Raw genomic sequence first — 25506 nt, 5'->3', positions numbered from 1 at the left:
CCTTTTTATAGGTTGCAAAAAAAAAAAAATCTGGTATAATTTTTATTCGAGCTTCACAAATACCTGTGAGAAGTGTTAAGCTCAGGGGCAGTGAGTACCCAGCCCAAGATGACAAAGCTACCATCAGTGGCAAAAATCTAAGCTTCCTAGGGCTTTGAAAACTGTAAACTTTTTTTGTAAATGTAATATCATATAAGCACGTGCCATTGCTAGATTTTAACTTGTGGTATTTTGCAGTTCTGGATTTAGTGACATTGGAAGTGGCAACTTTGTTCAAGCAATGTGTTTTGGGTGAGGGTTTTTCCAAAATTTTTTGATGGTATGCCAAGTGCACAGATGATTTGGTTCAGTATTATAACAGAAGTGAGCTGCTTCCCAGTATATTTTTAAAATGAGAGAATCCAAATTTGTAATTAGCTTTACAAATGCTAGCTGTGCAGGTTGAGTATCCAAAGAGCTTCTGGTAATTGTATGTGGTGGTGCTAGTGGTTTATTTTTTGTATACGCCCCATTCTACCCCAAGCAATTAGGCCCTTTGGGGGTGGGGGGGCGTCAGAGTATGTTCTTAGAGGGGTCATTTCCTCTGTTACCACTTCATTTTTCTCATTTTATAATGCCGGTATGCTTAGAAGGTTAATGATATAGCTGATTGTTGCAGATACTAACTTTGACAAACTAGTTGTCAAGAGGATGCTACTTAAATTACAAAGAGAGGCCCTAGTGAAAAAATGGCCTACTTCTTGATATATATTTGTCTTTTGACCATTTTGATTAAAACAACCTTACTTTTAGGTAAGATAGTTGGAAAAGATCAATTTACCTTACTCCCAGAATAAAATTGAAAACTTTTTGCTTCTCTTTCTCTGAATGTGTCATTTTATAGTTTGTGACTAGGTGCAGAATTAAGTTTATAATGGGGGAAAGGGCGTGGTTATTTCATCCCATTTAACAAAGAAATATCTCTTCAGTTTTCTTTTATTAGAGTTTGATAATCGTGGTGTTTTCTACACCAATTTCCTGTAAGGTTCAATAGAGGAAAGAGAAAGAAAAATTATCAGAAAAAGCTGCAAATGGAAAGAAATATGATATTGTGAGCCCTACTTTAACATCACTAATTTGTAATCACATTTGAGAAGGATGTGTTTGTACATCTTTTTAAAAGCATATATTATTGTAGTATTTATATCTTGCTCTGTGTATAACCTGCCTTGTGTTATATGCTCAACTCTGCTATGCTCTAAAAGAATCAGCCTCCCTCATGTCAATATATGGGATCTTCACAGGGTTTACTGGTATCTAGAATTTTCTTGGATTTTCTTTATGCCATTTCCTCTACTTCATGTAGATGCTGTAGATGGCATTAATAGAAGAGTATAAAGACAAAGTTAGTGATTTATAGCTTGAGTTGGAGTCATCATGGTAGTGAGACCATGCCATTTCCTCTACTTCATGTAGATGCTGTAGATGGCATTAATAGAAGAGTATAAAGACAAAGTTAGTGATTTATAGCTTGAGTTGGAGTCATCATGGTAGTGAGACACTAGGCTTGAATGGATCTTTGAAGTCCCAAACTTCTACTCCTCTAAACTTATCAGGGACTAATGAGTGAGCACATACTTTTCCTCCCTCCTTCCCCACCATAACAGTGCACTTAGCATTCAGTGAGATAACGCACAGGTGCAGGTGTAAGAACTCAATGAGAATTAGCTGCTATTATTATTATTATTAGTCTGATTTGATTTTGCCTTCTCATCCTCTCTTTTTGCTCTCTAATGGCCATGCTGAGGAGAACTAAAATGTTCAAGAAATGGGAAAATACCCAAAGGAAGGGAAATGTGAGGCCTCAGACAGCAGTCCAGAAGCTAAACTATCCACCCACAAATCATCAGCAGCTGGTTGTTTTCTTCTTATTTCAGATATGAATTCTTTCTGTACCTTGGCCCTTACCGTGTTAAACAGATCCCTTGGGTGAGCTGCAGCTCCCTGCATGGCCCAGATCTGACCCCTGTGGTTTGCTGGTGACCTTGCATGAGTCCCATTTCTCTCCTGTTTCATAAAGAACAGTGAGCTGTTCACTGTCTGCTGTGCAAGAAAGAAAAAACTAAAATCTCCTAAGTTTGTTGCCACTGATTAGAACTTTAAGATGTATTAGGTGGAGTGTATTTCTGCTGTGCCTATGGTAAAGGGATTATTAAATTTACCTTGCACACACACTGCTGGCAGGAGTGTAAATTGGTACACCTTTGTAGAAAGCCATTGAGACCTTCAAAGTTTATAATGTTTGAGCCAATAATTATTTTTCTACGAAAATAGCTAAGGAAATGTTCAGAAATTCAGATGGCCTGATATTCAGATATATCCACGGAAGTGTTACTTGCAATAACTGAGAAAATGAAAACCTATAATTCCAACCGCAAGAGAAACAGTGAAATAAATGAATCCATTTCTATAGGCCTTAATGTTACATAGACATTAAAAAGCATGTTTCTGAAAAATGTATGATAACTTGGGAAAATACGTTCGTATAACATTAAAGAAAAAAGCAGAAAAAAAAATAACTCAGAGTATTTTTGTATCTGAAAGAAATACACAATCCCTTATCCCCAATTCTGAATTCCATAAGTTTCAAAAACCAAAATCTTCTTTGTAATGTATTTGGTAAGGTAAAATAAAAAGCTGGTCTGAACTGATATGAGGCTATTATTATCTGTATTGTATCCCACTTAATAAGAATATGTATATCTTATATTGCAGAAATATTTAATGTGTTTGCCAATGGGGTGCTGCTCCAGGCACTGATGGGGTGTTACATAATATATGGTATATGCACTTTAATACGCTCTAAATTCCAAAAATTTGAACTCTGAAACATATCTGGCCTCAGAGTTTAAGATAAGGAATAGTGGACTTCCACAACAAAATGTGATTAGTGATCTTATCAGTGGCAAGTGTACAGGTGGCCTTTATTTTTTCTTTATTCTCTCCTTATTTTGCTAATGTTCTACAAGAAGTATGTCTTAATTTGTCATCAGAAAAAATGTAAATATTAATTTTAAAATAAAGACATGAACATGAAAGTAGTGTTAGAGTCACGTATCTTTAGAAAATAGGGATGGATGAATGATGGATGGATGGATGGATGGACGGATGAGTGGGAAAAAAGAAAGAAAAAATTAAAAAATAATTGTGTAATAAATGTGGTACAATACTAATAGTTGGTAAATCTGGATATCTGGGTAGAGGGTACATTGGAATTCTACTGTTTCTGTATTATTTTTGCAACTTTCCTCTCTCTAAGTTCAAAAGTATTTTAAAATAAAAAGTTTAAATGTAAATAAAATCAATAAATGCATCTATCAGAGATTCAAACTCATTACAGTCAGAATTCTTGAGTTAATCACTTGCTTCCTGTATCTCTTCTTCCTGAAGCCACGTGAATCTTTTAAACAGAGATGTTCTGATTTGTTGGAATAAAACGTTCATGATATGGAATAGATGGTGAAGACTGACTAGACCCTGACCACCCTTTGAGCTACTTTGGGTGCAGGAGAGTCCCCTGGAAGAGAAGTTTCCCTAAAGGGATCAAGCTTCCCCAAGGGCTGAAGGCAGGCTTTCATAACCCAGAGTATTTTATAATGCTCTTGTGTGGACTGGTTAAGAGGCACACCGCCTGAGGCACAGGAAGTTAGTGTAGAGGAAAGAAAAGCAGGAAGGGGGGTGTGGTGGGAATAGCAAAAGGGGAAAGTTTACTCTGCTAACTGACAACTTTTCCTCCCCAATTAGGTGGACACTCACTGACCTGTCACGAGGTAGCCCTGCAAAGCTTCGAGGTCCATGTCTGAATGGATTGCTGTAGTCTTCTTATTTCTCCCTTTGCCCAGTTCCCTGCATCCTAAGACTCGAAGCCAGCACAGGCCCTGGAAAAATTACATGTAAGTTTTGACTAAGGTTTCTTTTCCCATACTAACCAATGATAAGCATTTCCTTAGGTGATAAGAACAAATAATCTAAATGCACATGAATTACTTTTATTTTAGTGTAGAGTTTGGAGGGCTGTGTATTGGTGGCTCAGTGGTAGAATTCTCACCTGCCATTCCAGACCGGGATTGGGTTCCTGGTGCCTGCCCATGTTAAAAAAAAAAAGCAAAAAAAACCCCTAGAGTCTGGAGAGTTATATTTAAGAAGAGAGAGCAAGGGTTGTAATCTACAGATTAGGGGTTTTCAAACTTTAGCTTGCATCAGAATCACCAGGAGGGCTTGTTAATGTACAGCTTTCTGGGCCTCGTGCCCAGAATTTCTGATTCAGTAGATCTGGGGCAGGGCCTGGGAATTTGCTCTTCTGAGAAGTTCCCAGGTGATGCCTGAGAATCACTGCTTTAACTCAAGCATCCAGTCACTTGGAAGAATGACTGATAAAGGCAGAGGAGTGTACTTCAGTATGAAATAGCAGTTTTATGATATTTAATGTCTTACTTACTACATTGGTTCATGTGTCAGAAAAGAGAGAGTGAGAGTTTTAAGTCCCGCTCAGTGCCTTCACATTGGAATATCCAGCCAAATAGATGATGGTATTCCTTGCCAGCTTTACTGTGGGGTTGCTAGGATTTTACCCTTGGTTTTCCACAGGTGTGACCAAGAGTGCTATTCTTAGGCTCAGTGGTAGCTCTTTGCAGGTGTGCTCATCGTGTTTTTAGATACACTCAAAAGAGAAAATCATTTTTCCCCTGGGTTGGGAGAGATATTGTTCTCTTTCAGAGTGAATCATCACAGTTTTCTCTCTCCCACATGACCCTTAAATGTAACCGTGTGAAGGGAGGGTCACCTCTCATAAATAACTCAAATCATCAAATCTAGGTTTTTGTGGAGTTTTAGGTTCTCCAGACTGACATACTTTGAGGATCAGCGTGTTATAGCATTAGCTTTAGAACAAGCCAACCACCTGTCTTCTGAGAACAAGAACAATTTATTTCATATTACTAGGAGAAAGTAGAAGAATTTGGCTAAACAAATGCATGCTTGGATGCATTTGAGTATCCATAGAAGTATACATATGTGCCTGTGATTATATGCAATTTGCATATGTCTAAGCTTTCATAATAAGGATTTTAAACAACATTTTTTCTTTTGTTTCACTGAGTCATCCTAATTTTAAAAATAGTATGAGTGATGCTGCCTAGTAAATGAGAAATTTCTGGGCATTTTTACCTACAGAGAAACATTGTGACTTAGAATATTTTACTTGGGTATGATAAATATCTCTTAGAGTAGCACTTGGGGCTCACAGGTTTGTTTGTTGTTTTTTTTTTTTTTTATGGTTCTCTGGAATTGAGAATAATTACTGTTAATAAATAAATTGCCAAGCAGATATGTAATGAAAGAACATATCTTTTGCCTAAACATTTAACAGAGCCAAAAATCTTGAAGTTAAATTTAAAAGCATGCACTTAAAATAAAAATGATGAAATCAGAAAAATACTACAAGAAGTCACAGAAGATGAAAAAATTCTGTAATAGAATTAACCCAGCACCGTCTTTTGGACCTACCAACAGAGCTGGTCTTAGCGTTGACAGAGTAGTGAGTATTGTCACAGCTACTCTTACTCCACCCTCACACACTAAGCCACTTCTGTCAAGCACTAATTGGTTATCCTACACAACATTTTCAGAAGGAAGGTTATCATCTTATGAGGCATCTTCTCCATGAAGTGAGAGAAAGGAGTAGGATCAAATGCACCTTAATGCTCCTTTCCTGCCTCTGTATTCTGTGAGTCTCTGGGTTTACTTGTCAGGTTTTCCCATAAACTGACCTTTGTCCTGAGTCAGTTTCATATCACAGTTGGGGAGGAAAGAATGCTGCTATGACTCCTGGGACAAGTCCGTACTCCCAGCCCCTGGCAGAAATGTCCAAGCCCGCGTGAATCATTCTCTGTGCCACTGGGCAAAGCACTCAGTCCTCCAGTGCTGAGAATGTCTTTATAAAACTGAGTACCTGGGTTCATGTTCCTTCTATGTATGCAGTACAGAATAATTAATCAGTGCTTGACAGAGACGTTAAAGTTTGTGCAGGTGGAATAAGAATTGTTACGTCACGCACACCTCCCTCAACTTTAATGGCATCCCTGTCACTCTGTGGGCAGCCCCCAGAAGGCAGCAAGGATGCCATAGTTCGGCCTTAGCAATGAGTCTCTTATCAGGGTAAAGACATGATATCGAAAGCCATCGATGGTAATCTCTACCAAAGCACCACTTACAGGTATAGGAAATCTGCTTCCTGTGTTGAAGGGAAATGTGTAGCTATCTGTGCTTCTACAGTCGGGCTGCTCCAGTGTCACACAGCAGTGTGTTTAATGAACTACGTCTAAGTCATGTATAGGGCACCAGAGTGTACAGTGTTAAGTAACATGTGTGGGTGAATCTGGCACGTTAACTTAGGTCTTGATCAGTAGAGATGGAAGTTTAGATAGTAACCAAGGAATAAACATTCACCACAGATTGAAACATAAGAAAAAATGAAAGCTTTGAGATGAAAATTAATAGCAAATAGTTCTGCTACAGTGACTGTAATTATTAAAAGGCCTGTTTTACATATTCTAAATGAAATATAATTTATCCCCCATGACCAAATCCCTGTACTGTTGGGAGGAAAAGCTATTATTGCACCCATAACTCACAGAACAATTTAGAGTGACCTGTGGACTGTGCAGGATTGAATCCACTAGCTTAGTCCAGCAGCACCTCCCCCTCCCTTTTTTTTTTAAATTTTTGATTCGTATACTGTGTTTCCAGAAAGCTAGCCTTAGAGAACAATCCGTGATCCTTCTGGGGCCTGTTTTCTTCGGGTTTCCTTCCTTCACTATCTTTAGGTCCTGCCCCTGGACCTGACCAGTAGTTAGAATTTCTGAAGAGCAGTACATAAGTATGCATAATTTCAGAAAGCTCAAAACCACTATCCTAAATACTTCCAATTCCTCCTTAAGACACCATGATATACATACATGCATACACAGATATGCACACACAATATATACATTTATATATATTTGGCTTAAGGAAAAGGTATAAACAAAAGAAAGAGGCAGAAATAAAATAATCAAAATTAAAGTAATTGTACTTTGTATAGCTATTAAGTTATAACTCAGTCCTCTCATCACCACCCCACTCTTTCCAAACCTGCTGAGAAATAAGCTCGCCATCCTTTTCATTTGGCTTTTGGAAAACAGGATAAAAAACTAAGATTTCTGGGGCAGTTGCCATGGGAAGCTGCTACAATATCAAAACAATGAAAGTAGAGGCTTTTGTAGAAAAGAAAATCCATGTCAGCAAGTCTAAGGGAGAAAAAAGTAAGTGCTTATTCATCCTTGACATTCATGCATACCAATGGGGCACCCTAAATTCAGATTGAAATGACTGGGATATGGAAACTAATCCAAAATAAAAACCAGCCACATGAATTCAGAAATTTTTGAATGGACACCCTGGCATGGACTTTCCTCCACAGATAACCATCAAACCAACAGTCATCCAGGTACAAGACACTGAATTCATGTTTAGCGATGACTTAGCTACCTGAAGCCCAACTGACCAGAACCCTGATTTAACTAACCTGCATACTTCCTACTCCCTCCCCCTGCCTCACAGCCCTCTACCCCACCCTCTGCCATATAACCCATCCCCCTACCCTATCCCCCACCTGCTGTCTTACTCTCTCCCCTGTACCCCACCCTGCCACACACATCCCACTTCCCTTTTTCAGAAATAAAGATTCAGAAAACAAGATACTTTGGTTTAGTAAAGGTGGAGAATATACCCTAGAGGATATTAGTAGCTAATAACACTGGCCTGCTGAATCATTGAGAATGGTTAAATGTTCTATAATTAGGAACAGAAAACTGCTTTGAAAAGATTTTTAACAAAAAAAGCATTTTCTGGCTGTCACTTAACCAGAAAATTAAACCAACAAAATATCTTCTTGCCCTTAAATAGACTGAGGTTTATTGTTTCTGTTTTCTTGCCTTTATAAGAATCTAGAAATGTTGATGTAAGGTAGAAAAAAATCTACCGTTCATTTTTATTCTTCTTGGGAAACAGTGTATATTTTGGCTTTTACTGCCTTTCCAGTGCCAGAGTTTACATTTCAGATATTCTGTCTGTGTTTTGGAAGCACTTTAAAAATTGTCATATTATTGGTTTTGAGCATACACTATAAGGTAATCTCATGAACATATGCATTTAGCTCATAGCATTATGATGGTACATTGTGACAATTTTGAAACCAATTCTATTTTGTTTTGTTTTTATAATGTATTCTATAATCCTTTGTAATATATTTAGAGTCACAATATATCCTGTTCAGGGCATTATCAAAATTAATTTGCGTTCTCTGGGCATGCACTAATAGTACAGACAGAGGTGGTGTTACCAGTATGGCAATGTGAATTAATATAGAAATAAAAAATTTCAAACGAAGTTCCCTGTGATTCTCCACATAAACTAAGCTATGTATTATTATAAAGCTGCTTACCAAGTCATATCAGTTGTAGCACATATCATTTTTTCAAATTATTCTCAGGATTGCCAATCGGTTGATTTTTTTTAAAGAAAGTATCCGTGTACTCTCTTTTGATGCACTTGTCACTTGCAAAATGATGCCTCTGCCTGAGCCATGATTTAACCCAGGAGATAGCATCAGATTCTGCCAAGGACATCTCTGTTAAATTGATCATTCTGAGATCTGGGGCCTGCAGCTGTCTTGCAGCAGGAAGGTACACAGATCCTGCGTCATGTCATAAGGAGGAAAGGACTACTGCTCTTCTGCCCCAGAGCTATTATTTGCAAAAATTTGCAGTGTAGTAGTTTTTAGAGTCCTTGTAGTGCTTAAATAGAAGCTACCATCTACTGATTCTAGTGCATTTTTCCTATGTTTCATGCCTTGTTTGTCACCAGGCCACTGTTCTTAATTATTAGAAAGAGTGAAATCAGAGAACAACCATTTCTTTTATCAAAACAGAAATCGTTTTCTTTTCCTGATTATAAAAGTACTATACTTATTAAACATAATTTATAAAATAGCAAAAACATAAAAAAGGAAATAAGTTACCTATCATCTGACTTCCCCAACAAAAATCCCCTGTTAACACGGACTTTTGTGTATTTTTTCCAGACTTTCTTCAGTTATTCAATTAATTGCAAATTCATAAGCAGTACTCTCTACTAATTACATCCTACAAGTTGGTAGAGCTTAGGAAGAATGACTTTAGAAGTCATTTTACAGGTCATTGATCTCCATGTTGCTTATTTTTCTTCCTTCAAGTTACATGGACTAACTCTTGTAAGTGTCCCCACAAACATTTCTTCGATTGAAAATCTGTATTAACCACTATTTTTATTTCTACACTCTGTCAATAAAGCCGATTATTGAATGGCCCAACATGAATCCTGGTGGGCCTCTAGAATCATAAAAATAAGAGTTAATTATATTCAAAGTGTTTTTAGTGGGTTAAGTCTACAGATTGTGTTCCAGTTATTTAAAAAATTAGTAATCAATATAATATAAAGCAGTTTGGCAGGAATAGGTACAGTTGATTAACCAGATCCCTCCCCATCCCCATTTTCCATCCACTATCTAACAAAATTCTCATTTTATAGCTTGCATTAGAGTTGACGATGACAAAACTTGGTTCAGATACATCCCTTCTTGTGCTGTGAATCCAAGAGTTTTCTCTAATTTAACATCTTCATCCTCCTTCAAAGAAGCGTCTCTTCGCGTTCCTCTCGTGTGGTGTTGGAACTTCTTGGGGTATGCTGGCATCTCGGTGCTTCCCTGGGAGAGTGCTTGGATTTTGTTCAGGATGAATCCTACAACTTAGCCAAGGTGGTTGGGAAGGGCTTTACATCCTATAAGAAAACTCAGAACAAAATTAAAGGATTGTTAAAAAAAATTCATGTGAGATACATTCTAGAAATGTTATTCGCAAACCTTATGTCAACAGAATAGGAAGTATATCATAAGCAGCTGCTAGAAGAGATTGTTTAAAAAAATGATCTGTATTTGGCATTAGTTATCTTTAGATCTTATTATCGCCTGTACAGAACTCTAAGTTCCTTGAAAGCAGGGACTAGCTGCATCCCTTTTCATCCTCTTTGTCTTTGTACATAATAGGGACTCAGTATGTTCTGACTTGAATTAATATGTCTGTGGCTCTTGAGTGACAGATGAATGAATGTACTCAGCTCGGGTAACTATAGTTTGCTTTCTTCCTACAGCAGTTGATGGGTGCTTTGATAAATATTTGCGACTGTATTTAGTGCCCCGGTTGAGTACAGATGTGGGGAAGTGGTATACAGTACTTTGATCCTCCCTTGGAGAAGAAGATGCTACTGTGGATAATGAGAATTTGGTTCTTCGTCTTTAGTTTCGGTCTGACCACCTTACTTCATTGAGTCACACTGTTCGCTGTTCAGGGCTGGGGCATGCCAGTCAAGTCTGAGACTGTCCCTTGGACTGTTTATGACATTGTATCTGAATTTCCCATTACACTTACAGCCAACATTTGTCATATAATTTCACGAGTAGGCTAAAGGCTTTGTGTTAATATACTTAAAGGCTTTGTAGGTGACATTGAGATTAACTTTCTCTAACCTAAAGCAGTGAAAACTAAAATGCTCCTCACCACATAAAAGTTTTGCTTTCACTGCGTTCAGACCCCTCCTACCTTGTCACGGCACAGTCATTTGGAGTCTGATTTGGGGGCGGTGTGGTTGTATCTCAGTGGTGTATGACCCACTTTTTGGTAATACTTAATTACCTGTGTCTTTGCAACGCAAGTCAGAAGTTCTTTTGAGAGAGTGGATTATAACCCAAAAAGATTTTCTGACCCTTCTCATCGGTGCTGCTTCAGAAACCGTGCATCATCAAGGGAAGGTGCTAGCTCTGCAGGGCGTGAGTTAACCAACAGGATTGACAGGACGTTTCCTCTAGTTTCTGGATAATGAGCAAGCACGCAGGTAAAGATGCATTTCTGGGAGTGGTCTCCTCTTGGATCTTAATTATCTTGTTGAACTGACTCTTAAATATTAATCACTACCTTGAATGTGTTTGTTGTCATGGTTTTCGGAGGGTTCAGAGGAACAAGTCTTTAAGTTGGTTCTCTAGGACCTTAATAACTTAACTTTTCACCAAATATCTGAAGAGTGATTAAAAATAGACTCTCCCCTCTATCCTCTTTATCGATGTATTTTTTCTTATTTTCTCTCAATGTGGTTACCTCTAAATACCAGGTGTACCCATCTGCCACGATAGCCATGTGTGAGTTAATGCTTGGTAAACTTCAGGCAGCGTGGCAATGAAGTGGGGATAAGACAGACAAAGCAGTGTGCGGAAAGGAGGGAATGGGCAATGGGATATTGTGTCCTGGTGAACGTTGTTCCACTGCAAACTAAAAGCAGATTTAGGTCAAGTGCTATTGACCTAAGGATGGCAGAATCATTCCTGACAGCCTGCCCTATTTTAGAAATTTCTCTGTTTCTCATAGCACTTTTGCTCATTTGAAGAACTTTGGAAACACTGTCATTGTTTCTAAATGAAATGTTGTAGGTATCTTCTGCCTGAATTTACAAAAAAAGTTTTGGAGTTCACCTTTTTTCTGAGGGTTGGTTGGCGTGTGGTCTGCGGCACGTATTGTGGAGCTGCTGCTTCAGGGGTCACACTTGCCTGTGTGCCCTGAATGAATGACATACCAACACAGAGTCTTTGAAAATGCCCACAAATAAGTCAAAGTTGTTTTCCCTGAAAGTCCTGATGCAGAAAAAGAATGAAAGTAAAAACTCTAACTGGAAAAAATATGTCACATATTTTAGCCACTTTGCATCCCTTGTTAGGACAAACCCTGGGTTGGGTTTTTTACGTTTGTGAAGTTGTACGGTAGGTGGAGCAGTGTGGGTGGCCCAGAAAAAGTAGCGGTTAGAATAAGATTTTCCATTTTTTGCCCTTTATACGTGGCTAAAAATAAGAATCGTACAAATCAGAATCTGTAGTGCCAGCATTATCACTTGGTTAATTCTGATGACTGGCTTGCCCACATCTTTGCATCTGTCTGGGAAGCGGCACATTGGGAAATAGATTTGTCTCTCTCTTTAAGAAGTGAAAGACAGCCAGGTTTTGACCCTGTTTGTCTACATGTGATAGTTTATCAGCATTTTCCTCTTCTGCAGGCAGTAAGACACAGCTTATATATAAATAAATTGCATTAATGGGAGGGTGAAAGAAGTAGCAGTGAAATCTTTGAATGTTTTTTTAAAGAAGTAATTGTCTTGTTTGAAATGCTGTTTTACAACATCCTTCTTCTTAGCTTATTGTTAGAAAGTTGTTTCTTGTAAAGTCATGGAGCAGCAAGGACAGGATTTCTCAATGGACTTGCAGGAGGAATTGGAAAACTCTTGTTTGTGCCAGGATGGGTTGGTGGGGAAGGGGCTACCTCCTATAGACACAGACGTTGGAGGGACAGTTAACCTAGCAAAAACTCCCCTTCATCAGGCTGCTGAGTTTCTTGCAACCACAGTTAAGTGGCAGTGTGTCACTTTGTGGCTAGAAGAAACACCAAAGAGAGATGGCGTCAGCATTCACAGGGAAATTTGTAACTTTGTGATCCCAGCAATGGTGCTGTCCCCATTCTTCTGACTGAGTAGTTGTGGCATTTCCAAAGAACGAGAATGTCGGCGAGTGTACTGAGCCTTTCTGTTTAATGTAATTTGTGAAATAGATGAGTCAAGAGGGCAGTCATTCCAGAAGCCTCTGGAAAATGAAGACTGCAAATTGCATTCCTCTTTGGTGACTCCACCCATGGCAGACAGTACGTTGCAGTAGTTGAAGTGAAATGATGAGGACCTTGGAAGGAGGACTCGACTACTGTTGACTCTGATTTGTTTCCTTCACCCCTCCTAGGCCTGGATATCTTTTTGTGAGAACAAGAACAGGACTAGGACCTGCTCCGTAGAGTGGTTGTGAGGACTAAATGAGGTAATGCACGTGAAGCACAAAGCCAGTGCTCAGTAAAATGAAGGTGGTGTTATTCATATTTGTGCTGATGAATCAGAAGAATGTTGGGGAATTTCAGGGGGGTTCTTCTCTAAGCATGGAGTTCAAATTTTAGACTTGAAGTGCCTTGTAAAGGGATGAAAGATGATCAGCCCATGGTCAAGTGTTTCTGAATTAGAAGGATACAGCCATCTACAGCATGGTTTGCTTTTTTATAAATTACTGATGCTTTTGGGGGGATTTTTTTTAATTTGCCCTATAGAGTCCCATTAAGTTTGCATAATATGAGCCTTTCTTTCAAGAGTAGCTCTGTGTTGAACGTATTCAGTTATTTTTACCTTCTCTGTGTTTTTTTGTTTAAACATGGATATTTCAGTTTCTAACATCTGTGAGTGTTAATTGTAGTACCTGCTGGTGTACATTATGAAAGAGAGCTCTAATGTTATAATCAAGAAAGGTTTTAAATATGTCAGGTGGGAAAGGGCAAAGCTTCAGGCGCAATTAACTTCCACGGTGGTATAATTCCCTACAGAAAATATTGCATCTGTTATAATTCTGAGTACACTCAATCCTATAAATGACCAAATGCTGACAAGAGGAAAACAATTACTTCTGCTTCTTTTCATCTTGCAAATTATTTTTTGTGTAACGTGAAGTATGCATGCCCTTCTGGAAGTCCTTTTCTGCCCACCAAAATTTTCCATTATAAAGTAAGTATATTGTAGATTTCATCATATAAGGTCATAATTGTGGGTGCCGCTTAACTTTCTTGGTTTGACCTTTAGAATTAGATGCCAAGAATTCACATGCTAAGACTCTTCTTTCAGCCAACCTTCATGACCTTCCTTGGATGCGGTTTCATCATTTGTCAAATTAAAAAAGAAATTCTGACTACACCTTGAGTTTGCCTCACCTGGGACCTGACGAGAAGTGATAAATGACACCAATAAGCTAAGGAATTAAAACTTGGTACAGATATAAAACAGTGATGGCTTGGTTTTATCAATTGACATATTTTGCTAATTTTTAAATATTTCTTTCCTGTTTTTCTTTTCATGGTCTGTCCTACAATCCCAGTCACAGAACATGACTTGTGACTTGAAATTTATATATTAGCATTATCATTGGGTTTTCTAGATTTGTAATATTAAAAGCCATCCGTCCGGGGTGAGGACATTTCTCAGATCATCTCTGCCTGAAAACCTGTCTTCTGTTAAAATGTTCTTCCACGGTATTCGGATAGTGCTGTTCTTTTCATTTTTCTCTATTGAGCAAAACAGCAGAACACTCAGCAGGCAGAGCAAATCATTCTAGGTGACTTAGAAACTTCCTGGCACTGTAGCTATAGCTTCAACCTTCTGCTCTCCCTCACACCCCATTATCTATGCCTGCCTTATTGCACTTTGCCACAGACTGAAGTTTCTGTAAAAATCATAGGCAAGAGAAGGTTATAAATTAGACTCTGGCTGTGATTCCCTCCCACACCTTCATTAGGAATGACAGAGATTCTGAAATGCATCCCGTTGATACACCGTGTGCTTCTTCCTGCCTAACAGCCAGTTTTAACCTATCCTTCATGTGCAGTTTGAAGATACTGGCTGGGCCTGGCTCATTATTCCTTTGGTTGAATGATGTAAAGCATTTGCAATGGAGATTTACTCTAATGATGTATTTTAAGTGCATGTCTGCATTGCTGGTTTAATGCACTCAGTCATGGAATGCTTTAGAGTTTATCGCTAATGGATGAATCCCAGGGAAAATCGGAATTTTCAATAAGATTGACATTTGGAGTGAGAAATATAAATCTAATGAGAGCATTTCAACCAGAGTTTGTAATTAAGGCTGAATGAAGTAAATGTGTCCATGCGCACCACAGAAGGGCACAGCGGAAGGTGAAATTGCACGTTCTGCAGTGAATGAGGGGTGAAGGCTGATGTATCAGTGTCAGGCCACGGCGGTGTGGAGTATAAATGATACTGTCACCAAGTGCTGCACAGGGTACCAAGGGAATTCCACTCCAGTAAATTACATTACTTAGACCTGAAGGCATTGTGTCGGAATGAGAGGAGGGAAGAGAAGGCTGTCAGCACCAAGCACAAGATATTACAGTACAACTGTCTGCAGGGTTGAAAGTCACTGGTTTCCACCATACCTGGCTTTTGTGTATTCGCCTTTGCTAATGAGTTTACAGAAGTTACAAGTGTGGACATGTGAAAGGGCATGATACCTGCTCGGTATATCAGTTAAAGTTGACTTGAGGGAATAAATATAAGTTGATTTGTATGAACTGGTTAGGATTCAGTTATCTTTTTTGTTTTTTGTTACTGGGCGATATTAGGTGTTCAATATAAGCTTGCCCTTACTTTATTTTCATGAGGATCCAACATACTTCATCGGAATTTAATCATCATTCTTTCAGTAAGATTGTTTGTCTTTTCAGACCCTGTCATTAATAAGAACATACATTTCTTTAATTCTTTCCTATCATTTGTTTCTTCTCCTCACTTTCCATCCCCAAGGGAAACAAAATCATTTTGCAGCATAACATTTCATTTTGTGAAAGAACTCAAAGTTAAGAATTGTTGATTCCCAGAGTGTGATTTGTGGAGAAAAACTGTTTTTTTCACTTCTTACATTTTCTTTTTATACCCCTACAGTGATGTAAGGCCGTTCTTTTTTGGTAGATTTCATACCATCTGGGTAAGTATTAGGACAAGAAAATAAGAGCATTGATTGTACCTTCTAGGTCACTGAAGATGGGTGAGATACCTGGCTCCAGTTTGACTTTTATTGCCAGTTCTTGAAAAAGCCCATACCAACTTCTCTGGAATTAGTCATGGTCATTTCTTACCCAGAAAGTCAAATATCTGCTCTCCTGGATGAATAGATTTTGAAACAGCAGCCATTCTGACTTTCTTAAACGTGTGTTACACTTTGACTTTAGTGAAATAAACCTGGGAAGCATCTCTGATAATCAGTTACTAAGGAGAGTACCAGCCCTTCTGCAGATGTCTTTACAGGGCTTCCAAATGGCAGGTTCTAAGCAACCTGTCTGAAACAGGAGATGCAAATACGTAACAGTGACAGTAATATTTGGTTTGACTTTTGTTCTTTCCAAAATAAGATTCTGTCAGTGTCAAGGTAGGCACCGAACGTAGTGAAGTCAAGATATTTGGAAAATTAGGTTTGAGGGTAGACAATAGGAAACATGTTTGACAATAAGGTGTTTGACATTTCTACTTTCTGTAAGCCCCATCTTCACCTTTAAAATGTTGTTAGTTGATGATTTTAAAATAACCTTGAAGGTAAAAGGCATCGTCTTAGTGCCATGTGCCATCCTCAGAATAGAAAGACTGTACTTACAGACTTTGCATTATTCACTAAAGCTGTACAGAAAGTCAGGGACTCTTAGCTGGATGGTAAATGAGAGTCTTTCCCTAATTAAACTCGCTAGACGTTTCTTTTCTTTTCTTTTTTTTTTCCTTTTTTATTATGTTCATTCTGATAGTAGTTTGTGCCGTATATTTCTTTTCAGCCGTGACATCGTTTGGGAAATCGTATGTGTTTTGTTGTTTGTCACAGCAGCGCACAAGTGACCTATCTCTTTTCCTGGCCTTTTGATACAGGCTTGCTATCAAACTCTATCTTTGGGTTTTTCTGAATTGAATCCTGATGGGAGGAATTTAACAGCATCTAAAATGGAACTTGTGTAGAGCCTCCTCCTCTATTCCATAGTGGTTCCTTTGTTCCTGCCTACCTACCAGTGTCTGGCTATATTCTCTTCCTATTCTTACATGAAAATTGGAAAGGGAGAAAGGGGAAGCTCCTTAGGAGAAGTAGGTCTATGGAGAATTGTGAGTTCTCATTCAGAAGCTATTCATAGTTCGGAGAAATGTAATGAACTTGAGCTTTGAATCTCTCTTAATGATCCTGCCATCCCCACCAACCCTCCACCTTCTTCAGTTTTCCCCAAAGGCTAATGGTATTTTTCCCCTAATACTCTGAATGGAGTCTCTTCCAAGTAAAACACTTCTTGAAAGGAATTGGATCGTGTTGCCTAGCAGTCTGTCTCTTTAATAGTTTTTATAGGATGATTCTTAATTGTCCTATTAAGTGCTTCTATTTTACATTACCTTAAAGTCTGCTATGAAGAAGAAACTTTTCCATAGACCTTGATTTACTTGTCAGAAGCCAACCCATTAACGTTAGCACTTCACTTACAGTATCATTATGGTGTTTCCGAACTGACAACTGCTGCCACACAATGCCATGTTCTCCCTGAGTTCCTAATGCTGCAGAAAAAGAGACTTTTGTTCTGACTTGATGAGGGAAAAAATGCAAACAACAACACCAGCACTACCACCAGAGATCCTATAAAGACATGTTCAAATGAACAATAAGGTCGTTTGTTCACATATGACATAAGGATATAAGAATTTCAACAATAAGACCTCTTGTGAAGTGTGGCAAAATATGCACCACAAACGTTGTGAAGTTCTCTGTATTATGGAAGGCAATTTTTACATGGGCTTCAAAAAACCCATTAACTTATAAACCACTCTTTTAAAAAAGAAAAGAAAATCACTCATCTCTCTGTAACATTAAAGCAATTTCTGTTCTAAGGGGAGCTAAAAAGCATTCATTTATATAAATCACATGCACTGTAATTTATAAGAAATACAGTATTCTATTAGGAATTACAGTCCCTATTCCCTCCTTCACCTGAAGTGGGAAATCCATCTGCTTTTTTTTTTTCAAGACCTTTCTTTCTTTGAATGATTTTAATGCTTCAAAATGAAAAAAAAAATCCTTTAAATCACTTAGATTCAAGATGAAGTTTTAGGGCTTGATAATAATTCTCTAAATCCTTCTGACCTTGGCGAGCATGTGGAGGGAGTAATCTTGCTTCGAAGGGAAATTTTAATAGAATTTACTTTAATTTGAACCCCATCTCTTTTGCTTTGAATCATTGAGGAAGACTTAGTATGTTTGCAGACCCCACCAGGCAATGATAGAAAAATGCAGAGATTTCCTTGTCAGCTTGGGTTAGAGCTCTGGTAGCCCCACAAAATTGTTCCTATTTTGATTATTTTGATGTTTGAATGTGACCTTATGGGAAGAGTGGGGAGAAGGGGTAAACCCATGTGTTTGTTAACTGTACAAAGGTTCTCTCTTGAGCTAGCTTACTATTAAACTCTAAAAGTGTTCAAGTATTTGCAGATGGATGTATGTACACACAGCATCCTTGCAAAATCGTCTTAATTGAAGAAATGTTTCTTCTCTATCTCTGTTGACAGGGAAGATTGCCTACTGATAATTGCTTTGCTTAAGTGTCTGATAATATGCCAGGAATGAGAGCATTCTGTGTTAGGTCAACTTTAATTACGCATGTGCCACCTGTCAGCTCTAAATCAGTACCAGATTAGATTTTCATGGAATCAGTTTGGGGTGGGTCACAAGGAAGCTAGGGTGATCTCTTTTAGAAACAACAAAAATAGATGTTAGTAAACATGACTTATAACCTGTAGCTTTTTAAGAAGCCTCATCTCCATTGTTCTGGAGCAGCAATAAGATATTGGTACATCTGAAAAATGTTTGAAATCTCGGCCAAGCTACCTCAAGTAAAGATAAATTACTGCAAGAGGGGATGGTAGTCCCATCTGTTGCATTTCCTTTTTGCTCCTTCTCATCGTTGTAAATGAGCCAGGGAAAAGCTCAGAAACACTTTTTATAAGCTATGTGAGGACAGGAAATATGTTAATGATGGTTAGATTTCATACATTTGAGGGGTTTTTTTCACTAGTTGGTTGGCTTTTTTTAGAAGGACAAATGTGGGTTGGAAATGCTGCTTGTTACCCTCTGTCAGCTTTTGGTAGTTTTAGTCTCACTTTTCAGGGTTGTTTGGGACTTTCTGGTGGGATGTTTAGGGTTCTTTACTGAAGGTTCTGTTTTCTCTTCTGCTCTCTGAGAAGAGTGGATTTGTGAAAGGTATTTCGTTTTGCTCACCTGTCAGAGCTTTAAGGGAAACCTTGAGTTACTGTGCAGTTTCATGGAGGTGGGGTTTGATGACCAAGGCTGAAGGCAGAGAAGAGACAGGTAGAAGGAAAAATAGGTGTGTGAGTTTTCACATGGAGGGCTTCTCAGATTTTTACCTGCAAAACTGAGGTTCTGCCAGTCTGCTCTTCAGCCTGAGAAAATCTGCCTTGGTAAGAGTTTGTGAATAGTAACCTTAGAAACAAAGACTTGGAATTCCTAAAATGCCTTGTTTCAAACACTGTTGGCTAGAGGCATTGGATAGAAAAACAGGAGCAGCTGATAAAGGGGCCAAGACCTCTTGGTTCTTAATGGCTCATGGTTGCCTTTTGATACTTGGGGGCCACATGCATTGCTTTTCTGCCCTAATCAAACAGTCTGCTGAGGTAGAGATACCATCTCAGAAAAAAAAGAGAGCTCAATAATCACTTATTACAATACCACTGCCAGTGCTTTGGCTATATAATGCTCACTTAAGGCTAACAGTAAACAGGAGTTATACAGAGAACTTTCAGTGGTACCATAGATACTTCTTACAGAAGAATATGATATATTCCAAACCTTGACAGAAAAGGTGATAGAAAAACGAAGGTAAGCCAGAGAAAAACTGAAGAAAGGAACTGAAAAAAAAGGAGAAATGGGAAAGAAAAAGCAGTACTGCTATGTTCTTTCATATCAGCCCAGGATTGAAAAAATTTTTTCCATCTACCTGGAAACCTTTTCTACTCTCTTCAGTGGTTAACTCTTACTTTGAGTTAGTAGTTCAAGCATCATCTCCTCCAAGAAGGTTCCTTAGACCCTTCCAGGCGAAATCAGCTGTCCCTCCTCTATGATTCCTTAAGGCAGTGTCCACCTCCTTCTCAGCACTTACCGTGCAGTACTGAAAGGGCTTGTTTACTTCTCCTCTCCTCAGAGTGATTGCTGGAAAAGCTAGCATTATCCTAATTGTGACAGGAGAGGTCACATGCCCAAAGAAAGAGAAGTCGTGATTTCATTGGATTCCACAGCACTTAGGCCGTGTCAACAGTGTTATGATCGATTTTTGACAGTACATTTCACAGGGGAAATAGACGTGAATACTCATGAAAATGGCATCAGAAATGGAGAAGCTGTCAGAGAGAGCATCTTATAATCGGTGATTGAAGAAACTGATGAAGACTTAAAGACTTTATTTTTTCTAGAAAAGGCAGAACCAAAAGGTAGAAGTTATAGGGAAAGAGATTTGGGCTCACAACAAGAACTTCCTTGCAGACAGAGCTAGCTCACAGTGGAACCAGTAGTCTCATTTGGTAACAATGAACCCCTTGTTACTAGAATGAGAATAATTATCATTTAGGTCCACAAAAGGGGGTATTCTAGCCAAGATTGCTGCACAGTGGGAGCACAAAGTGGGTCACCCTAACATCATTTTTAAGGCTCAACATCAACATTCCATGCAGAATCACAGTCAGGATAACCTTGGGTCTCCCAGACAAGACAGACTGTGGGAAATCAGCCTCGACCTCCGTTCAGTACCTGGTTGATCTGGTACTCTGCACTCATCTAGCCAGAAGCTGCAGGCTGAAGTTGGGATGGGTTGGGGAGAAGGAAACCGGATGCCTCTTCAAGGAGGCTGCACAGTAAAGCACAAGGAGCACTGGATCAAGTCCTCCTTCCTGGCCCCTTGCTGGCTGTGTGACTGTGAGCAGCTTCCTCAAAGCCTAGAAGCCTCCATTTCTTGCTATGCCAGATAGAAGTAATATTGATGACATTACATAGTGGTTGTGAAGTTTAAGCAAATAAAGCAGTGCTTTGCTGGTAGTAATGTATTATCCAGAAGTGGGTACTTTTCCAGAACCCTAAATCCACCACTGACAACCTCTGAACGCAGTTTTGTCACCAGGACAATGGTCATAATTTCCTTCCTTGCAGGGTTGCTGTGAGCTTGGTGATTAAATCAAATGTCATGTAAAAGCACCTAGTAATTGCCTGCCACTGATTGTTAACTTCTTTTCCCCCCTGGAGCTAAGGAGACACAGCTGGTGCTGCGAAGACCCACCTACCTCTGCTGGTCAAGTTCTCTAAAGTTTCTCTTCACCTACCCACAAGTATCTGTCCTGACCCTCCTTTCTCCATTCACCCCTGCCGTCTAAGTACTGGAGCCTTCTTCTCCCCCTTTTCTCTTTCTTTTTTCTTCTTCCCTCATCCTCTACTTCTATCTCATCCTCATTTTCGTTTCTTCTTTTCCTCTAGCTAATTTACCTATCTCCCTTTTCACCATCCTATTTAGGGTTGTTCTGATAAGCACACACATTTTTAAGTAACATTTTCAGTGATTATTTTTTCTTTTTCTTTTTCTGTTCAAAACGCAGATTTTGTAGCTTGGGGGGGGGCCTTGAATCCTTTTTTCATTTTCTTCTGAATTTGTTTAAAGTTTTCTTTTTTTTAATGTTAGCATCTTCCTGTTCTCTTATCCCTTGGGCTTGTAGTCATTAATGTGCCAGACGCACAGCAAATGATTGTCTTTATGACGTTGGAGTTAGGAGAGTGCCATTCACAAGGAACTTAACCCATGTATTAACGCAGACATAGCAAATTGCTAAATTTGTGCCTTTAAATAAAGAGCTTCAGAATGCCAATTTGATTCTCTTGTTCACATCCTCTCCCATTGAAAGGAGGCTGCTGAAACAGAAAAAGCAGTGGCAGGGGAGGCAAAATTTCAACCATTTTACTGAGTCAGAAATTGGAACGCTGCCATCAGATTCATAAATTTCATCATCTGTCCAACCACCAAATGCTAAGGGAACAAGTCCTTGTCAGAGACCCAATGTAAGTTCCTGGGCAGACACTGAAGTGAGTGTATGATCCCTGCCTTCAGGCATTCTCCCATCCTGTTCTGCCATTTGAGCAACAAGAACTGTGGCTCATCTGTATATTCCTACCAGTCATCACAGAGTCTAGATCAGGAAAGAAGGAGTAACAGTGAAAGCAGAAAGATGGAGAAAGGAAAGGAAAGGAAAAAGGAAGGTGCGATGGTTAGGTTCCAGTGTCAACTTGGCCAGGTGATGGTGCCCAGTTGTCTGGTCAGGCAAACATGAACCTAACCATTACTGCAAGGATGTTTTCTGGCTTGTTTATAAACCAGGAGGCTAATTTACTAAATCATCAGTCAGTTGATTGCATTTGCAACTGATTACATCTAGGACCAACTAAGTGTCTCCAGCAAACTAGTTAATACAATCAGTTGGATTTGATCCAGTCAGTTGAAGACTTTTAAGGGAAAAGAGAGAATTTTCACTGCTTCTTCAGGCAGTGAACCTTTCCTATAGAGTTCATCAATACCCTTCATTGGAGTTGCCAGCCTTGCAACCTGCTGTGTATGGATTTTAGGTTCTTGTGTCTTCACAGTTGTATGAGACACTCTTATAAACCTCATATTTACAGATATCTTCTGTTGGTTCTGTTTCTCTAGAGAACCCTGATTAATACAGAAGGCAAGGAAAGAAAGAAAAATGTTTATATATGGTACCAGCGGTGTAAATTGATCCATGCCTTAAATGCAGTTTAATAATTGTTATACAAATCCAGGAGCACATCACTACATGTAGAAGTCGTGTTCATTTTCCCTATCTATGTAAAAGTCAAAATGGAAACCATACATTTTCTGGATGCATACCCCACAACGTGCATTTCTCTCTCTAAGTTATGTTCCTTTTTATCTAGCAGAAAAATGCAACTTTATGTCTCTGGTCATTTCCAGTTTTTAAGTCAGAAAGCTGCATTCTTTCTCTTCCAAGGAAGGAAAGAGAAAATTCTATTTCTCCACCCCTTTCCCCCCTTACTGAGCGTAGTGTTTCTTTGGGAGCTATTAACCTAGTAGAAAGACATTGCTCTTAGTTCTTGGATCGGCTCATGACTCAACAGCAGCCAGTTGATTTACTTATCTCCTGACCTGGTCTCAGGGTCTTCATGGGATGGGTGGAAGAGAAATGCCTGCTTTGTGTACACCCCAGGGTTGTCCTGACAATCACATGAAAGAGATTTATACAAAAGCACTTTGAAAACCAAGGTGCTAACTATGTATGCAATTTATTATGAAATGTCAAGGTGTCAGCTCTGTTTTTCACAGTACATTTTATTTGTTTCTAAAATATTAGCATAACATTTTAAGTCATTTGCTGTTCACCGTTTAGCCAACTGCTAAGTACAGTTTAAAAGAAAATTGCAACATTCTAAAGGAGTAGTAATTTTCTTCTTCTTCCAGAAGAAGCTCTGAATTTTTATTTTGTTCACACACATATATTTGGTATTTTTTCATAAACCAATACAAGGTATTTGAACCTTACCAAACCTGGACCCTCTCATTTGCCCTTTCTCTCCTCTGGTTTTCTGCAACACTTTTTTCCTGTCTTCAGGTCCTACCACACTGCCTGTTACGGTTGTGTAAAGCCCAGTTCCAACCCACAGAGCTCACCATCCATCAGAAGACCTAGATATACACACATAGCTGTGACATAGGGTAGTAGATGATGGGTGCCAATTTATAGGTAGAGCTAAGAGTGAGAGCATTCCAGTAGAGGTAACCTTTTAAGAAGAAAAAAAAAAGCAAGACATGTTTAGCAACCCTAGTATTTTCTCAGCATGTGTCTTTGTATTTATTTTATCCTTCATATTATAACACAGGATCCTTGAGGACAAGGACTTCCCGATTCATTGCTATTATGTTCAGTGATGCCTGAAATGAGCATACAAATAGTAGGTCTTAGTGAATGCTTGCTTGAACAAATATGTTCTATACAATGTCTATTTAATTTTACTCTCAAAATTAATGCCAAAGTTAAAAAAAAAAAAAAAACCTCCTGAACTTGACTCTGTACTGTTGGGGATTAAATCATGTCCCCCATAGAAGGCATGCTCAGGTCCCAACCCCTTGTTCTTGTGGGTGTGAACTTATTTGTAAATAGGACCTTTAAAGATGTTCCTAGTTAAGGTGTATACAAACTGTAAGGATGAGCCTTATTCCAATGTGGCTAAAGCCCTTATAAGCAAGGAGAATTGGACACAGAGGGCAGAGCCACAGAGAGCAGCCAGAAGCTGAGAATTAAAAGAACCCAGAGGAGAAAAGAAACGACATTGCCATGTGCATTGCCATATGATGGAAAAGCCAAGGAACCCCAAAGGTTGCCAGCCAGCCAGAAGGTATGGAGAAAAGAAGCAAGCCTTCTAGCCTCTGAACCATGAGTCAATAAATTCCTGTTGTTAAGCCAACTCAGTATAAGGGATTTGTTTTAGCAGCTGGGAAACTAATGCATACACATAAATGACATTTTGGACCTTTCTCACAATAATATTTTTAACTGTTGGGGGGTGGGGGACCAAATAAGTGCTCATTTCGGGAAGAGTTTTAGAATGCAGTTAAAATATGGTGATTTTGTTTATGCTTTGGGTGCAAACTGAATGCAAAAAGATTTCAAGGAACCCTCCCTACAATGGGAAATGTGGCTCTTAGAGTACATTTCCCTGTGTAATTGACTTTCCCTTTTATTGAGTTCAATTAGGCAACAGAAGTTCCCTTCACCCAGGAACCTGTCTGGTGTGGTGATTTCGTTTACAACTTTTCATTTATGCTGGATTTGGTAGGTTCCCTCATTCTTTACTAGAATGCATAGTCTCTATTAGTGCAGAACAGAAATATTTGTTTTATTCACTGATATTTCCTCAGTTCCTAGAACCATGCCTGGCATAAAGTAGGGTTGGTGGCAGAGAAGTCTGATAGCTGAAGTAGCCACTAGAGCTAGAGCCAACATTTATAATAGGGACTTAAAAATATGTGTTGAATCAATGAATGAAAGAATTCAATAAATGTTGATTGAGCATCTGCTGTGTAGACTCTGGGAGCAAAAGAGATGGCTAAGGAATAGTCTTTTCCCCAGGAGCTCTGCAATCTAATAGAGAAGACAAACACTGAACCAATAATTATTATACCGGGTGCAAGTGCAATAATAAACATATGTAGGGAAGTTATTGTTATTAAAGTATTTGTGTCATCACCTAGAAACAAGAAATAGCAGAGATCAACCAGCTTTTGTCACCTCTACTATCTTTCCATTTTCCTAATCTCTAACCTTTGACCTTAGTTCAAGTTTCCCAGGTGACTGAGGTTCCTGATAGGCTCCAAGATCAGTACTAAAGGTTCCATAGAGAATAAAGCATATATCAGACTTCCAGGTTCAAGACATTGCCATGTGAGAATAGATGCTGCTGGTTTGAAATGGTTCTGTTCAGTGTTCTTCCTAGTCCAGTTTCCTTTGTCACTCCTCCACCTCTTTTCCCTCTTAAAGTTTGATGTTGCATAGATAGCTGCAGAGTTTCAGCTAATGTCTAAATGCTGACAACTTGACTGTGCCTTATCTCCAGACCTGACTTCTCTGTAGTCCTTTATTATCCCAATCTCTCTACCA

At 38.9% G+C, this 25506-nt stretch overlaps 1 protein-coding gene across 2 annotated transcripts in view; it reads left to right on the top strand.

Annotated features, from left to right (window-relative positions):
• BACH2 (BACH transcriptional regulator 2) overlaps positions 1 to 25506 on the top strand; it is a 272601-nt gene that overhangs the window by 106099 nt on the left and 140996 nt on the right. For both annotated transcript variants that reach the window (XM_077162420.1, XM_077162419.1), the window contains exon 2: positions 3784 to 3932. The gene's annotated coding sequence lies outside the window, so the exon portion shown is untranslated. The remainder of the gene's footprint in view (positions 1 to 3783; positions 3933 to 25506) is intronic.

This window comes from Tamandua tetradactyla, chromosome 5, assembly GCF_023851605.1.
Source record: "Tamandua tetradactyla isolate mTamTet1 chromosome 5, mTamTet1.pri, whole genome shotgun sequence".
Taxonomy (NCBI): domain Eukaryota; kingdom Metazoa; phylum Chordata; class Mammalia; order Pilosa; family Myrmecophagidae; genus Tamandua; species Tamandua tetradactyla.
Note: the sequence above shows the minus strand (reverse complement) of the source record. Positions and strands in the feature narration are given on the sequence as shown.